This window comes from Eleutherodactylus coqui, chromosome 2, assembly GCF_035609145.1.
Source record: "Eleutherodactylus coqui strain aEleCoq1 chromosome 2, aEleCoq1.hap1, whole genome shotgun sequence".
Classification (NCBI taxonomy): domain Eukaryota; kingdom Metazoa; phylum Chordata; class Amphibia; order Anura; family Eleutherodactylidae; genus Eleutherodactylus; species Eleutherodactylus coqui.
Genome location: NC_089838.1, coordinates 101,770,505 through 101,789,479, shown reverse-complemented (window position 1 = coordinate 101,789,479; position 18,975 = coordinate 101,770,505).

Here is an 18,975-nt window from a genome sequence, read left to right as displayed (position 1 = left end):
GAGACTGGAATTCCCTGCTGCGTGAAAAATAGGACTTGACCTATCATGCTGCAGAAAATCAAAGAAGCCTCAATAGACTCCTATGGAGGACTGTACAAGGCTGCTAGCAATGGGTGATTAATTCTCCAGCTGCGGTAAAACCAGGGTTGCCCTGCAGGGGAGAAGAAGGAAGTCCCCCGTAGCGCAGATGCCGGGGCTCCCCTGCAGGGGAGAAGAAGGAATTCCCCCATAGCAGCGAGACCAGGGTTTCCCCGCAGAGAACCCCTCTCTCGCTGCTGCTGCAGAATTCCTTCTTCTTCCCTGCAGGGGAAACCTGGTCTCGCTGATGCTGGGGAATTCCTTCTCCTCCCCTGCAAGGGAAGCCTGGTCTTGCTGCTGCTGGGGAATTCCCTCTTTTCCCCCTGCAGGGGAACCTTGGTCTCGCTGCTATGTGGGAATTCCTTCTTCTCCCCTGCAGTGGAATTCCAACATTTGCGCTGCTGGGAATTTCTTCTTCTCCCCTGCATGTAATCTTGGCATCTGCACTGCTGGGGATATCCCTCAGCTGCACTGAGATGAAGGGATGCCCCACAGAGAAGAAGGTTCCTCTGGGGCTTTCCTTCATCTCTCCTCCGGCAGCTGCAGCACTTTTTTGCTGTAACACGCAGCTCCCAATCTTGTGAATGGGCAATTTCACCGCTAATTAAGCTCGGGACTTGATAGCAGGAAATCGTCCATTCACTCGATTTTCTGCAGCTCTACTGTGATTATTTTGCGCAGCTTGTTTTTACTTGATTTTAGCCATGTAAAGGAAGCCTTAGGAAGTGAAAACATAGCTGACCTAATCCAAAGAATCTCTATATGTTCTGCTTCAATTAATATTTCTGATACATCGTGAAGTTGGAGTTGTCATTTATCACACCTCCCTATTTTTAACACTTATCACATAGAAACCATGGTAATAGAAAACAATGCATTGAGTAGAGCTGAATAATGATGTTCACTGAACATAATGTAACCATTTACAACCTTCAATAAACAACTGTTGTACAAAATGTCACACACCAAGAAACTTGTATGAGGGCTCTTAAACACAATTCCTGCAAAAAAATAGTTGGGGCTTCTATATCCCCTTGACGTTATGGCCATTTGTCCTTTTTAAGGCTGCATTCCCCCGAACGTATATCGGCTCGGTATACGCCGTCCTCATGTGCAGGGGGGGGGAGGATGGAAGGACCAGGAGCAGGAACTGAGCTCCCGCCCCGTCTCTGCCTCCTCCCCGCCCCTCTGCACTATTTGCAATGGGGAGAGGCGGGCCATGGGCGGGGCTAAGTTCCGAGAATTAGCCCCGCCCTGCCTCTCCCCATTGCAAATAGTGCAGAGGGGCGGAGAGGAGGCAGAGAGGGGGCGGGAGCTAAGTTCCTGCTCCTGGCTCTTCCATCCTCCCCCTGCACATGAGGACAACGTATATCGGCTCGGCGTGAAAACCAAGCCGATATACGTTCGTCTGAATACAGCCCTAGGCTTGTTGAAAACTCAGCTCCATATGTGTTTTGTGGACCCTAACATGGTGCTAATATAAATCTATGCATCTGTTCACATGGATGTATCTTTCACGGCCATTTTTGAAAAATGCTGCCTGACCTATTCTTTGCACTTTTGCTTGTGAGTCCCAATGGTAAAAGGGGTTAACTAGAACCAGTATCATGCTTTACATTAAACTAACAAATAAAAAATGCTTTATGAGCAGGCGGCTGTCAACAGGCGGTTAACAGATTGATGTTTTTGACCAGTTGGTGTCTGTCCCATTGAAATGAGTCTATTATTATATAACACTCAGCTTACAATAGGGATATTCCTCTGCAATTTGTGGCTTACAGCACTGATATATCTCTGATATATGCGGTTAGTAATTAACAATATTTGTCTGTAATATGTGGTTGGAAGTATGTGTGGGACACAGTTCTTTATGTTTTTTAATAAGTAGTTATTTAATTGTCATGGCAGTTATTTAATTGTAATGTGGCTTGCAATGGGTGGTACGGTGTTTCTCTGCTATATGTGGTTTGCATGGGTGGTATTGCTCCTCTGTATGTGGTTTGCAATGCTTGTTGTTTTCTGCCATATGTGAAATATAATTGGAGCATTGGAGTTAATTTATGTTTTTATAGAAGTCTGTTTGAATCATAAAAGTTTAATTCAGTGTAATCTAGTCAGTGATTTTTGCAACAATATATTTTATTGAAGACCAATATTGCAGGGTTGAACATAAAAGGATTTCTAAACTCGCCATAAAAAGAGGCTGATTCCACAGCGGAGATGATGCTCAAGGCTGGCAGAAAATATTGATTTAACATTTCATCTGTTCATGGCCATTGATGTCTGAAGAATTCTTATGACAACACAGGTTTTTAAACTATGCAATGTATCACTGGAACACAGTCAAAGCGATGCAGATTGCATTTCTAGAATCCTCACTTATCAGGAGCTGAGCAAGTAGCTTGCAAGCAAACAGGCACCCATACCTATGAAGCACTTGTGGTATATCCGCAGAATATCTCAGAAATATTTGTGATGAGAATACCCCTTCTACGGTGTGTAGAAAAGTAAAGGGCATTCGGAAAATATATTTTAATGCTACTTTTATAGAGGGGGTCACAGTGGCTGATGATCAATTAATGAAGGGCATTTGATGAGCAGCATCTGACTGCTACTTAACCTCGTAACTCCTACTGAAGCAGTAAGGGTGTACTTAATTTTTCACACACTGCTTCTGCATTTTGGCCTAGTTATTATTAAATAAATTAATGATATGGTGGAATTTGTCATGTGTTGTTGTCCATCTAAGGCTTCATTCACACGGACGTCCGAAAATCATGTAAACAAGAGGCAGCCATGACCAAGTCACAGCTGCAACTGCCATTTTAACGCCCATTCAAATGGCTGAAGCTGTTGCACATATATGCCGCAGCCCTAGGATACCATCGGCTGGGGGGTGGGGTGGCAGTATTCTTTATCTGGGCCCAGACCACTATGAAGACTTCTCTCAGTCATTACCATTTCTGCACGCTCTCCCCATTCTGCTGTTACCTCTAATGCCTAATACACAGTAATTGTGCCTTCTATGTGCGCCATACAATACTAGTGCCTACAGACAGTAATGACTTCCCTGTAGTGGCCACCATAAGAAATAATGCCTCATTTGTGCCTCACAATAATAGTGTTCTCTTTTTGTGCTTGCACACAGTAATAACTTCCCTGTGTGTTCCTTCTTGGTAATAATACCTACTTTGTGCCAAAGAAAAGTAATACCCTATGTCCTCAAAATAAAAGTTCCCCCTCTGTGCCACCACAAAGTAATAGAGCCACCTCTGGGCCCACATAAAAGTGGTAAAGCTCCCATGAAAGTAATAGTTTCCTTAAATAATGCCCCTTTAAATAAATGTTCATTGTGTGCCCTCACAAAGTAACAAAGCCTCTTCTATGCCCCCACCAACATAATAATGCCCTCCTCCTTTTGTATACTAATGCCCCCCACAGACACATTTTCTCCTAATCATAATTTCCTGCCTGCACCAGACTAATTCTTCCCCTCTGCACATAGCTATGTCTCCCCCATTCCTCTCTACATCATAATCTATCCCCTCTCCTTCCCCACTTCTCCACTACATCCCTTCCTCTATCCCAGTACGTTGACAGACATCTCTCAATGAACAAGCACTTCTCAGCTCTCTTTGGTGAATATAGGCTCCTGTGGCACAGTCATAGTCTATTAGCATGACAAAAGGCTATATTAACCCATGAGCATGCTGCTGCAGCTGTTCTGAAGAGCTTCATAGAGAAACACAGTTAAATGCTCAAGCAGCTGACCAGCTGTGTTTCTTCCTATTAGGGTGAGTGTCGCAGTCCATGAATGTGAACCCCCAGGTCTATACACGTTACACACAAGGCTGGGCTGTTGGGCATCTAAAAAAATTTGCAGAGGCTGAAAGGGGGTAGTTTTAACTGTGGACGCCCCTTGTGTAATACTTTTGATCTTGTTCACAAAGAACCCCATGACAGCACAATGGCCACTACATATGGACTCACCCTTTTACAGGATTTGCCATAAATGCAACTTCTGGGGTTCTCACCTATCGGCAGCACAGGGGTCTACTTCCTGCCCACCATTTCCTGTCTGCTACATTTGTCATATGGAGTGATTGGAGAATGCAGTAGCTGGGAATTGGCAAACGAGGTTCAAGTAATATTTGCATATAGCTGTACGGTGGGCACTTAAAATCGCATTTAATGGTAGGCCCTTGGCAACCCACTCTTACATTAGGATAAATAAGATCGTCTCCATGAAAATTACAGATAATTTTAGATGGTAGGGAAATAATGTTTCTAATAATGGTTTACATTTGCAGATGACGGAAAGTATTGCAAGCATGTACTGCTTATTTCTAATGTAACAGCTATACTGTTGAACTGGCAACCTAACCACTTATGGTTTCATCTGCAATTTAAATGATGACATCAAACTGTATTGGATCTATATCCATTCTATAATTAAAGGGGTTGTCCCGCGCCGAAACGGGTTTTTTTTTTTTTCAACCCCCCCCCCGTTCGGCGCGAGACAACCCCGATGCAGGGAGGTAAAGAAAGCTCACCGGAGCGCTTACCTGAATCCCCGCGCTCCGGTGACTTCTCTACTCACCGCTGAAGATGGCCTCTTCCTCCGTGGACCGCAGCTCTTCTGTGCGGTCCACTGCCGATTCCAGCCTCCTGATTGGCTGGAATCGGCACGTGACGGGGCGGAGCTACACGGAGCTACACGGAGCCCCATAGAAGACTGCAGAAGACCCGGACTGCGCAAGCGCGGCTAATTTGGCCATCGGAGGGCGAAAATTAGTCGGCACCATGGAGACGAGGACGCCAGCAACGGAACAGGTAAGTATAAAACTTTTTATAACTTCTGCATGGCTCATAATTAATGCACAATGTACATTACAAAGTGCATTATTATGGCCATGCAGAAGTGTACAGACCCACTTGCTGCCTCGGGACAACCCCTTTAAGTTCTCATTTGCATAGGGAAACAGATATATCTAGCATGAATATTTTACCATGCAATAACCATGATATATGAAAGCAAGACTCTATGATATTAAAATGTGCTATTATTAGAGATGAGCAAGCATACTCGCTAAGGACAATTACTCGATCAAGCATTGTCCTTAGCGAGTACCTGCCCGCTCGGAAGAAAAGGTTCAGCTGCTGGCGCAGGTGAGAGGTGAGTTGCGGCAGTGAGTAGTGGGGGAGCGGGGGGGGGGGGGGAGAGAGGGAGAGAGATCTCCCCTCCGTTCCTCCCCGCTCTCCCCCGCCGCCGGCAGCCGAACCTTTTCTTCCGAGCGGGCAGGTACTCGCTAAGGGCAATGCTTGATCGAGTAATTGTCCTTAGCGAGTATGCTCGCTCATCTCTAGCTATTCTTTTTGTACATATAGTTCATTTTAAATTCTTTTAAGGCACGTTCTAAATGAAATCAGTTGTTCTGTATCACAAACATTCCTAGAGAGTAAAGAAATCTCTGAATGTCTTGATAAGGGTATGTTCATGGGGCAAAATTGCTGTAGAAAGAAAATTCAGTCAGAGCATCCCCTTATAAACAAACACTAGCAGTCTTCTCCATTTAATGAAATGACAGTTTAATCATTTTGTATATTCCAAAGGTACGAAATAAAGTTTACAATACAGAAAAATTATATTTCATTACATGCAAAACCAAAGTATATAAGACCAAGTTCACATGTATTAGTAGCATAAGTAAGAGCTCTGTACTCACCTGTGCGGCATCTGAAGTCATCTTTTACTAATGGCCAATCCACATGTGATGCGTGGTCTGAACAAGACATCTGTCTCAAATAAATAATTTTTTTAAATGGGCCATTGCGCAATAACAGAATTACGATGTACAAAACACATCAAATGACAAGTATTGGTTACAACAAACAATAATTAAAATGTAAAACATGTGCATTCATCTTCACACTAATCACCAAACAGGAGAATGTTGTCACATGAAATAAAGGTTGTTACATGGAAGCATAGCATTTCTAAAAAACAATTATACATCCAATGCTATAGTGAAGAAAGCAAGGTGTAGTGTACTAGTAACATATATTACCTCTTTACACAAGGAAATATTAAATTAGTATAGCTCCTATAATTAAAAGAGACTGCTAGTAGTGATGAGCGATTAGTGCAATACTCGGTTTGTGTCGGTATCAGGTCGATTTCACGAAAATTATCGGGACGGTTGATTCTGACTCCCATTAATATCAATGGAAGTAAAAATTGGGTTCACTTATTTGCCCTCTGGAAGGTCACCAGTGTAGCGAAAGACTCCCAAATTGCATGGGAATGCAGCCACACCTCTGGGGAACACTGTGCTCCTCCTAATAATTGGTCAAAATAGTGTATAGTGCTTTCATCCCTCACTTAAGTCTCTGTGGAACAACCATTAAATATTATATCTCTAGACCATTTAATATTATATCTTCAGACTTAGGCTCTTTAAAATTAACCTAGATGGCTCCCTCCATCTTTTTAGTTCACAGGTTTCTTGTGTTATTGCTATTGGTTTTACCAATATCTCTTAGGGCGGGACTAGACATAACGTGAATGAAGCTGAAATGTCCATGCTATTGTTCCTCAATATTTAGAGCCCAAATAGGTTGTACCATCCTTGAGACCTGCATGTCCTGCTTGTATAACGTTTATACCTGCATATACTTCTGTACAATCTCTCTTAGGGCGCCCACCCACTGGCGATTTTTTTTCCCTGCGAAATTCGCAGCATTTTTTTCTCTGCAGGGGTCTATGGGACTTGTAATGTTAAAATCGCGATCGCGCAAAATCGCGATTTCGTGGTAAATTGCGATTTTGCGCGATCGCGATTTTAACATTACAAGTCCCATAGACCCCTGCAGAGAAAAAAATGCTGCGAATTTCGCAGGGAAAAAAAATCGCCAGTGGGTGGGCGCCCTTAGGGTGAATGCAGGTGGCCAGGTCCGATCCCGCTGCGAGAATTCTCACAGCGGGATGTGACCCATGCCCCTGCAGTGACCCGCCGCTCACCTCCTCCGGCATCTTCTCTCTGATCTGAGATGTGCCAGCTGGTGCACAGCCGCACATGCGCAGAGCAGAGCCGGCACATCAGCGGTGACGTTTCTGTGCAGTGCACAGAAATAGGACATACCGTGATTTGTTTACCGCTCGAGTTTTCATGTGGTCAAATCGCGGCTGTCTGCATAGGATTGCATAAACCAATGCAATTCTATGGCAGCGTGCACGGGCGGAAATTCTGCGGGAAATCTCGCCGTGTAATTTCCATCCATGTGCATTCACCCTTAGCCCCTTGAGTGGCACGCCCGGAAATTTTCCGGGACGAGCTCCACTGCTCATAGCAACATAGCCCGGAAGATTTCCGGGCTATGTATTACTATGGGAGCTGCAGAGCACAATGCCACAAGCTGTGACATTGTGCTCTGCCTGCACAGACCCACACAGAGCAGTGCAAGGGCTTTGAAAAACCAGCAGAAGATATTGCCGATATGCCGGCAATCTCCTGGTTTGTTTACAGGTTGCCAAGCCGATGGTCTCTGTGGCAGGGAGAGCTTGGTGCTTGTCTGTCAGAGGAAAGCTAGGTACCAGCTCTTACAGCAGAGATCAGAGAAAACCTCCGATCTCTGCTGTATTAACCCTTTACATGCTGCAGTCTATGTGACTGCAGCATGTAAAGGGCTGTCACTGCAGCATGTAAAGGGCTGTCACCATCGGACCCCCGGAATGTGATTAGGGGGTCCTGATGGGTCCCTGTGGAAGTCCCCCAAAGGGACAAAATATTAAAATTAAAATTAAAAAAAAAAAAAAAGTTTAAAAATTATTAAAAAAATAATAAAAACACTTATCTCCCTTTACTTTGTAAAACATCAAAAATACAATCACACATGTGGTATCCATGCGTCGTAATGACCCAGAGAAGGAAGTTAATACATTATTTAACCCCTTAATGACATGGCCCCTTTTTTTCTTTTTCCCCCATTTCTTTTTTTCCTCCCCCGTTTAAAAAAATCACAACTTGTCCCGCAAAAAACAAGCCCTCATATGGCCATGTCAATGGAAAAATGAAAAAGTTATGGCTCTTGAGACGCAACTGCAAAATTAGTTGAAATTCAATGATTAGACCATTTTAAAAAACCTGCCCTGGTGGGCACGACAGGGTGGTAGGAAACCCGCCACTCAAGGGGTTAACCTGTTTTTCAATCTTGTATCTCTGTTTTATACTTTCTTAATAAAAAGAGATTGTTTAAAAAAAAACTGTGGTGTCTAGGTCAATCATAACCCCAAGGTGTCACTGAAAACAAAAGAAGGTCCACATAGGGTCTCCTGAATCAAAAATTGCACCAAGAATATAGCAGGTGTGCTGCTTGTTTTAAAAGTCAAAAATGTCAAAAATTTTACAAGGACAAATTCTGCCAGGTGAACAGAACAGCCAACCACGGGCCTACTCCAAGGAAAAGCTGTGGAGCTACAGGAGGGGGAGAAGGATACATGGTGAAAGCAGAGGAAGGAGAGCAGCAGCAGTTCCACCACCACCAACAGCAACAACACCTTGAGGGCACAGTGTGCTCCTCATGGAAATAATGAGAGCTGTGGCTTTGTTTTTCCACATTGCATATTTTTTCATTTAAAGAAAAGTAGGAGGAGAACAGCAGCAACAATACCACCACCAGGAACAGCACATTAAGTGCAGAGTGTGATCTTTGATATAAATCTATGCTTAGCCATATGTAAGTAAAAATTGTCAGCATGCTAACTAATCAGTGGAATATGCCATGGGGGTGTAGAAGTCAGGGAAATTCATGCATGGTTCATTTTTATAAATGACAGGCAGTCCACATTGTCTGTGAACAGTTGTTTGCGTCAGTCAGTTATCACACCCCAGCTATGCTGAACACCATTCCTGATAGCACAGTAGCAGTGAGGCATGCAAAAACCTCTAAAAAATGTTGTGCTAGCTCTGGCTAGTCATTCAGCTTAGACACCCGGAAGTCAAAGGAGCAATGTCTGAGTACATCCACGTGGGAGCTGACTTACTCTTGGACCATCATGGATAAGTGTTTCCTGTGATTATGAGTCCTACCCTGTGCTTTAGATGCAGGCTGCAAGAGCTGCAATACATTGCAGATGAATCCCTGTGGTCATGGGGAAATGCTCTGCTCAAGCATCTGAACAGCCTGTCCTGATACTGCTGCATTTTGAGGTCCCTCTACATTGCTGGAATGAGATTTGTCATTTTGACTCTGAAGTGGGGATCAAAGAGTCTGGCCACCCAGTAATGATCTGATGTTTTTTTTAATGTGGGCTATGTGATGGTCCTTCTGCAAGCACTGCAGCATAAAAAGCAATTATATACCTCAAAGTGCCAAAGGGTGATGCCCCACATTCCTTGGGGTCAGGCATAAGAGTGTCCTCCTGCTGAAGCCACCATCCATGCAGAATAGCTAGGGTTAGTGATAGATAGAAGGAAGTATACATTGGGAGATTTGTATCCATTTCTCCTCCTCCTGTGACAAATACTTGTCATTGTCCCTAAGATCTTGTACTATCTTTTCTAGCATATAGACAACAAGGGCGATCATACTGATCAGTGCATCATCATGACTGACCATTTTGGTTACTTCATCTAAACAAGCTAAAATGTTTTTAACCTATAGCTGCTCTACAGACGTCAGGTGATTGATCTCCATGCAGCGCCTGCTAATGACATACACCATCTGGTACTCTGTGATCGCTCTCTGCTGCTGGCTTAGCCTCTGTAACATATGCAACATGGAATTCCAGTTTGTAGGCACGTCACAGATTGGACGGTTGGGTGGTACCCTGAATTGTCGCTACACCTTCACGAGACAAGAGGTGGCGGAATGTGAATGCCGAAAGTGCAATCACAATTTCCTGGCCTTTCCAGTAATGGATGTAAACCTGGGTAATTGTTTTGGAAGCGCAGCACTACCAGATTACATGGGCCTAGGGTAGGTATGTGTGAGAGATTGCGGTAGTGATGGGCTGCAAGTAGGTGGGCCCCATTGTCACTCAACCTTGCCTGACTTCAGATTATGTGGGGCCAGGCATGTGTCATTCTGGGCCTGCAGAGTGGTCAACGGCTCTTTGGCCATGTATCTGTGCTCCCCTAGAACCATGAGCTCTAAGATAGCATTTTGGCATTTACCACATGCACCACTGTATGGAATCCAGATTTTGTCACATATGGATAACTGTGATGATATGGAGGGTGATATCGGGATGAGTTTTAGGTGAGCATGTTGAAAGGTAGTATGAAGAGGTAGAAGAAGAGAAGGAGGAGGGCAGTGAAGGGAGGATAGGCAAGGATGAATGTCCAACAACTTTTGGGGGTATCATGAGACGTGAACCATCACTTCCAGCTTCATGCTCCAACAGCAGAACATTGACCTAATGTGCTATAAAAGATATGACTCGCATTGGGGTGCACAGCAGGAATGTTTTTTTGGAGAAAAATGGTGGATGAAAATCTGGTGCTATGGGTTACCATGGAACATTATGTTGCAGAAGGCATCTGGGTCCACTAGCCTGAAGAGCAGGATTTGTATTGCAAGCAGCTGTGCAATGCTTGCATTCAGGCTCTGTGCTCGTGGATGGTTAGGGTGGTATTTTTTTTATACATCCCCATAGCTGGAGCTTGGAGGGCTGGCTACTGACCTAGGACACGCTGGAATATGGGGTAGATGTCAATGTTGGCAATGTTGGTGATGGTGGCGGCTCAACTTCTGCTCTCTGTTCCTGACTCCTGGCTCTGAAACCTGCAATCTGTTCGTGAATTGCGAAGGAAAGACCTAAAGTAGACATGCTACTGCTCCTACACAAAACTGCCTCTTTGTGCTCAGAGGCTACTGCATGAACAGGGAGGGAGATGGAAGAAGGGGCAGCTACAGCAGTAAAAGAGAGAAGAGTATAAGGTTGACTCTGCCATTTTACTACAAATTCCTCTTCAGTCTCAGCAGGTACAGCAAGGCATGATGACTGCTGTGAAAAGCAATTAAGGATGAGAGGCCTTAGAAAAGATACATGGAAGGAATTGGGTATCCTCCAAGATGCTGGTAGTTTGAATTTATAAGTTACTGCATTTATCTATTTACCTGAAATGGACCCAGGAATTATGACACAAACTTGAAAGAAGGTAGCCAAAGGCGAATATTTTTTGACAATAGCCAGACTCTTTCTCTTGTAGAGTAGATATGCGTTTCTTGTTAGCAGACCTTTATATTCTGGATACAGCTTGGTTAAGACAGACTTTGGCTTTTTCCCAGATGTGAAGGAGTTCATGGTGAGTGGTACTTCAGCAGGAACTAGAGACTCTGAGCTCGCAGTAGGATGTGGTATCTGGGGATGCTGATTGCACACAATGTACAATGGAGAACGTCTGGTGGATTCATTAACGTGGTTCTTCAGATAGAAATCTCTTCAGGGTAGAAGCCTTACCCAATTGCCTTGTGAAGGAACAAAATGTCTGAGGAAGGGCTCCAGAGTCTGGTTGGTTAGCTCTACTTGACCATTTGTCTAAGGATGATACACAGAAGAAAAGTCTATATTTACCTCTAGTAGACCAGATAGAGCTCTCCAGAATCACGGTAAACACCCCAATAAGACAAAATATGAAGGGATAGATCATGATATATGAGAATATGTTCAATGAATAAACTATATCAGGTAGTGGAGAGTAAACCTGGGATATGTACAAAATAGTTCATCTTAGAAAAACTGTCAACTACGACCCAAATCCAAAAAGGTGCGGCAGAACCATAATAAAATCCATGGCTATATGAAGCCAGGGAGAATCTGGAATGGATAGTAGTCCAGAGGGTTGTTGCTGTGAAGGTTTATTATGGGCACATACTTGGCAAGTAGAAACAAAGTCCCTGAAGGCTCGGGTTAAAGTGGGCCACCAGTACTGACAAGTAATGAGTTCAGTAGTCTTGTGCATTCCATCATGGTCAGTAAGCTTAGAACAGTGTCCCAGGACATTATCCTAGGTCTTTGTTTAGCAGAGACAAAGGTCTTACCAGTTGGTATCTCTTGAAGATGAAGAAATGAATCTCAGGGAAATAGAAGATGAAGGGAGAAAATAGAAGGTGATGTAGTCGTATTAGGTAAAACAGCCAATCGAGGATAACATAAATAGCTAATGTTTTCACCCAACAAAGTTGTGCTAAATATAAGCAGAACTACATTACAACCACTTTGGATTTGTGTGTGGCAAGTAACTTTTGCTAATAGGAGCTGCAATCCATTTCCTTTTCCACTGAAGGAACCTGCTTAGGGCTCAGAACCGAGCACAGTGTAAGTATGTGATAAATCAAATACCAGGGGGCAAAAGCACTGCTAACCAAAATAGTACAAAGTGCAATATGGATTTGCTCCAAAATACACTATTTTTACTAGAAGCTAGTGTACTCACAGGCAGTGTAGTGAAACAATTGGGTGAAACGAGTCCACCCTACAGCAATAACAGTAGCTTCTGATTAAAACAAAGTCCAATTCCCCCAGAGTTTGCATCACGACAGAAGGATGCTGAACAAAAAAGTTTCCCGCCTAGAAGTCGAAACAGTTCTCTATCAGGCAGCGGGAACCGTGCGAGAGTTGAGAGTTTAATGGCTGCCAAGCTACATATAGAATCAATTAAAAACAAAGTATAATAAGGGGACAGATAACGCATTATAATAAGCCATATCTAAGCCAATACTCATATTTCCTTTTTGGTAGGGAAAGTGTATATCAAACTACTATCACTTGTCTGTGAGTATGTATGTGTGTGTGATTCTTATGCTCCACCCCTGGTGATGTCATCGCTCCACCCCCTGGTGACATCATTGAAGGTTCTACAACATTTATAAAACACAGAGTCTGACCGACAGAAGAACAACACAGTTAGGGCTCTTGAAAAGGAGAGGACAAAAAAACCAAAATGAGAATACAACTAAACCGCTATTATATCAGACACAACTCAGCAGTCTTGACAGAACACACTGACCTACCTCCAACACAGAGATCTGGTGGGCTGAAGGACCTGTGGTAATATCACTGCTGTGAGAGGAGCCAAGCTGTGTTTGTTTTGTGTGGTAATCAAGCTACTGATGTGCCACCAAAAACATTGGTACTATAATTTCCTAATAATTACTAGTCTACATATAACCACCTTACGGCAACTTATCAGCACACATTACTTTTATGTCATTTAGGTTGTTGCTCTGTGCAGACTATATGTGCCCAAATGATCATATTAACAATCGTTTGGACACATACTGATTACTCCATGCACCTTATGGAGCCGAACGAGCACTGATTGACTTGCAAAACATCAATAGGCTCTTGTTTCTGGCAGACAATCTGCCAGTATAAAAGGGCCTTAATTGGATAAACTATAGTTAAAAACATTTGCTGCTTGAGATACCATATTATACAGTTTGAAAAAAACTGCTTAGTTATATACAGTATTTGCAGGTCCAGACACATAAAGGGGTTGTATAAAGATGGCATTCCCTGTTCGTGTGCCTTATTAGGGCATATGAATACAATAAAATGGGGTCCTTGCTTGGGGCCCCCTCAATATATATCTTAGGACCCAGAGCTGATGAGTAAGAGCAGCTCCCATCCTGGCAGACCTTCTGTTGTCCTGCTATTATAAGATGGACATTTATGTGAAGGGCCATCCTGTAATACTACATTTCTGCCGCATGGAGAAATGTCAGGCTGGTCGTATCTTCAACCAGCAAAGTTAGCTGTTTACTGGGGGTGCGGAGAGTGGGACCTCCCAAATTCTGTATTCTTAAAGAAGTTTTGCATCTTGACACAACCTCTGTAATGAAACATGATCACATAATTGCAATACCAAGGAGGAAGCTGTGATCTGAATTCCACTGTTGCTAAGGGACAATACGCCAATTTATGGTTTCTAGCTCCATGACCTCCTTGCAATAGAAAAGAAACAGCAGTCTTCAATTATACATAACCACAATGACACAACTTATTCATCAGTAGTTGGTTCTACTTACAAACATACAAGAGAAAAAAACAGCGTATCACAAGTGGACAAGCATGTGGCTTCTGGTTGGAAAACATCAATAAAAACTCAAATTAAAAAAAAAAAAAAAAATGTTGATGGCTAGGTCTACTTTGTGGCCCAGCTTGCTGTTTCAGGGGCATGACCTCAGTTAAAATGAACCCCTATGTTATACTCTTATTTTTAAACTCATAGCCAGATTATTTTTAAAATATCAATTTAAAAAATCTAAAAACATGATATTTTCAGAATCATAGACTATTGAGTTTAGACTTTGCATTTAAAGTCCCACTCTGGTGAAAACACATTTTCCAATGCTTGCCCCTATCACCTGATTGCCTGTCACACTCTGTGTATTCCAGCCACTTCCATACAGTGCAGTTCACTGTCTAAGGCTTATCAGGCACCATCTTGAGAGTGAGATTTTTTACTTTCAATTTCACGTTTGTGCCATGGTGCATCAGCACAGCATTAGCTTAGGTTATACAACTTTTGCCTGCTGGGGGGAAGTTTAGTTATCATTAGCTCCTAAAGTCTTCTAAATAAGCTACAGACCATAACTATACAGACAGGAGAATGAGCTGTGATCTCCTCCATTATACCTGTGTGTCAGGAATTGTATGATCATCAGTAACTGTGATAGGAGAGTCTGTTTCCCCCTCTAGGCAGTTTCTGTGGTAGATTGATGTAAGAGGATCACATACACTGTGAAATTGACTAGAAAATTAATTCATAACCCCAAGCAGATCTAAGCTGCTCAGAATTGAGATCACATGACACTCTGAGGAAAGGGAGGGCAAGAGTTTTTAGATAGAAAAAAATGAATAACGAAGGTAACACTAGGCGACTTATATTTACTGGTGGATAGCCACATAATGAATTAATTTAAGAAATCACCAGAGTGGCTCTTTAATTTAACAATCTGCCTTCTTACTGGATTTTATAGTTCCAGAGGCATCACAAGTTTTTATGTATTCCTGTTTAAAGCAAGTTGACCTTCTACTATACAATAACTTTGCGAAACACATTATCTAAAGGAAGGAATCCCTTATTGGCTTTTTACATTTACTGCTACAAGTAGTTGTTATTCCAGTAATGATACCATGGGGAATAATTCATCAGACGTACATGTGATATTTGCATGTCTAGCTATAATGATATACAAAGCTCAATTACCAATCCTGTATTTTATTTTCTACAATTTGTTTAAATACAGGTATGTGTTCCTCATGGGACTGTGTAGTGAGTATAAAACTACTTTCTTGAATATCTTTGTTTTTTAAAATAATTAAAAAAGTAGACACCTCACATTAGTGTGGGCTTTCACTGTGTATTCTTGGAAAAATAATTAAGCTACCAAGTACTTCTGATGCCAACATTTACCAACTTTACACAATAACTGCAAATTAAGAGGCTTAATAAAGTCAAACAAGAAGGATTATGTTTAATGAGATTGCATCACTAATGTCGAGGAGTCTATGAAAGACAAACAAGAAGTATTAAACATAATGGGGCTGTATATTCATTGACAACAAATCATGACAATTTACAGATTAGAAGTACTTAAGATTTTAACCAGGAATGAACGGTTGTACCCTGTCACCTTTGGAACAGCACTGGGACCTATATTCCTCAGGACAAGTAAAAAATAGATTCCTTAGTTCCTTAAGGGCTTATTCAGACGACCATATATAGGCGGGGTTTTCATGCCTGGCTGATATATGGTGTCCCTCTTTGCAGAGGAAGGAGGCTGTAAGAGTTGGGAGCAGTGCACTGAGCTCCCACCCCCTCTCCGCCCCCTCCCTGCCCCACGCCACTATTTGCAGAGGGAGGGAAGGGGGCGAAGCTAAGTTCCGGGACTTAGCCCCGCCCCCTCCCAATGCACATAGTGGCGTGGGGCAGAGAGGGCGGGAGCTCAGTGCGCTGCTCCCGGCTCTTCCAGCCTCCTTCCTCTGCAAAGAGGGACACCGTATATCGGCCGGGCGTGAAAACCCGGACGATATGCGGGTGTCTGAAGACACACTTAGGATGCTACTCTTTTTTTTCCCCATTTTTGTTTTCTGCTCCCTCCTTTTAAAAATCATAACTCTTTTATTTAACGATCAACGTAAATGTCTAAGGCTTGTTTTCTGTGTGAAGAGTTGGATTTTTCATTGGTACTATATAATGTACTAAATAACTTTTAAAAAATTTTTTAGAGGAGTGAGATGGAAAAAAACTACATTCTGCCATCTTTGGGTGCGTCTTGTTTCCATGGTATACACACTGCAATAAAAATGACATGATAACTTAATGTTATGGCTCAGTATGATTGTTATAGTTTTTTTTTTTTGCTGTACAACTTTTATTTTTTTTCCAAAGATATTTAATTTCTTTAAATTATTTTCTGCCGCCATCTTCTGACAGCCAATCTTTTTTATTTTTTTGTTTACGTAGTTGTGCGAGGGCTCATTTTTTTGCAGAATATCCTGTAGTTTTCATTGGTACCATATTGGAATACATATGACTTTTTTGATAGCTTTTTATTGCATTTTTTCTCAGAGACAGGGTGACCAAAAAAGTGGAATTCATTATTTATTTTTTGACAACGTTCACCGTGTGGGGTAAATAATGCATTTTTTTGATGGATCTGACTTTTATGGAAGGGGCGATATCAAATGTGTTTTTGGTTTTAGTATTTAGATTCTTTTATTAGAAATATGGCAAAAGGGGTGTTTATTAACCCCTTAATGACGAAGACTGTTTGAGCCTTAATGACAAAGCCAAATTTTGAAAATTTGACATGTGTCACTTTAACATAGAATAACTCCGTAAAGGTTTTGCATACCCAAGTAATTCTGCCTTTTTTTGCCATGTATTGTACTTCATTTAGGTGGTAAAAACAGACTAATTTGTGTATATTTATTAAAAGTGTCAAAATTGGGAAAATTTTGAAAAGATTGTTATTTTTTTCCATTTTCAACTGTAATATCTCAAATATGTGCAAACATACTGTACAAATTTTTGATAAGATATATATTTCCATCTGTTCACTTTATTTGGGATGCACATTTGAAAAACATAAGGTTTTTTTTAACCATTTAGGAGAAGTACAAATTTAACATTAATTATCAACATTTTGAGGAACATTTTGTTTTCCTACACCAAGCCAAGATTGCAAAGGCTTATAGGTGTCAGAATGATAGATACCCCCACAAATGACTCAATTTTAAAAATGACACCCCTTATGTATTCACTGAGGTGTGTCATTAGTATTTTGACCCCACGGTTTGTTTTCAGGAGTTAATGCAATTTAGAGGAGAAAAAATAAAATTTTTATATTTTTGCAATTATGTCATTTTAAAGAGTTTTTTTTCTATAGTGCACATGAAAATGAGGATTTACACCCCAAAATGGATACCCCTGTTTGTCCTGTGTTCAGAAACATACCCGTTATGGCCCTAATCTTATGTCCGTATGTACAATGGGTCTCAAACCGAAAGGAGCAGCCGGTGGCTTTCAGAACAGACATTTTTCTTGAAGGTGTTCTAGGTCCCATTGCACACTTGTTGAGCCCTTGAGCGGCCGAAACAATAAAGAACCCCCACAAATGACTCCATTTTGAAAACTAGACCCCTTAACGAATTCATCAAGGGGTGTACTGCGTATTTTGACCCCACAGTTTTTGAATGAATCTAAGCAAGCAGAAGGAAATAATTACAATATTCTTTTTTTTGGCAATTGTGTCATTTAAAAAAATTTTTTTTGTACAGCACACAGATGAATGAAGACTTGTGCCCCAAAATGGATGCCCCTGTTTGTTCGGTGTTTAGAAACATACCCATTGTAGCCCCAATTTGCTCACTAGACACATGGCTAGGCCTGTAATGGAGGGAACACCCATTGGATTTCAGGGCACAACTGAATAAATTCCAGTTGACTCCCTAAAAATTATCACCCCCCCCCCCCCATCCTTTGTGGCATTCCCTAAATCTTAGATAAAAGTAATAATGTAAACTGTGTGGTACGTCTGAAAGTAGGGGTAATTACACAGGCCCAGTGGGATGGGCACATGGGGCAATAAAATTGGGTATCTCTCCTCCTCCTATGCTATTTTGGGGGATATTTCTTGACCTATGTGGCAGGGATAGGATGTAAAAGTGGTGCTCTGTGAGGCTCAGTAAGCATGCTGAGGTGCTGCGGTATCAAACAGAACGTGCTCAACAAGCTGCTCCTGGAACTGCAGGAAGGCGAACGTTCCCAGAGCTTCTTGTAAATTACGCATTACAAGTAGCAATCCGAATAATGCCGGGCTCACACGGCCATATGTGGAATCCACTTGCGGAGGCCCACAATCGATCCCAGCGTATGCCCGTGTAATAAAATGCAGATTACTGATTACCCACAAAGGGGGTCATGCGCAGTAAACCTTTTTTTGTTTATATTTTCCACTACGAAATTCTGACCCACTAATGTGAGCGGAATTGTGTGATTTAATGCATTTGTTTAATCCGTGGATTACCACGGATCAAACACATGCAGAACCCGTAATTTCTATCTGGTCGTGTGAGACCGGACTAAGGTAGATTGCTACCTTTTTATCACATAACTGAGAACCGCTCAATGAGGCCAGCGGTCACTGCTCAAGGTTCAAGGAGATTTTAATTTTCCCGGGCACTCCCCGACTCCTGCGCATGCGTCCAGCATTTTGCCAGTGGGCACATGCGCAGAAGCTGGGGAACGTCCGTGGAGGAGGATCGCATTGGAGTTAATCTGTGAGGGGAGATTAAACTTCAACTTTCTTTTAACTTTTACGTGATCACCATTATCCATTAGATAACGGCGCTCACCACGGCCCTCGGTCACTTCTTGAGAC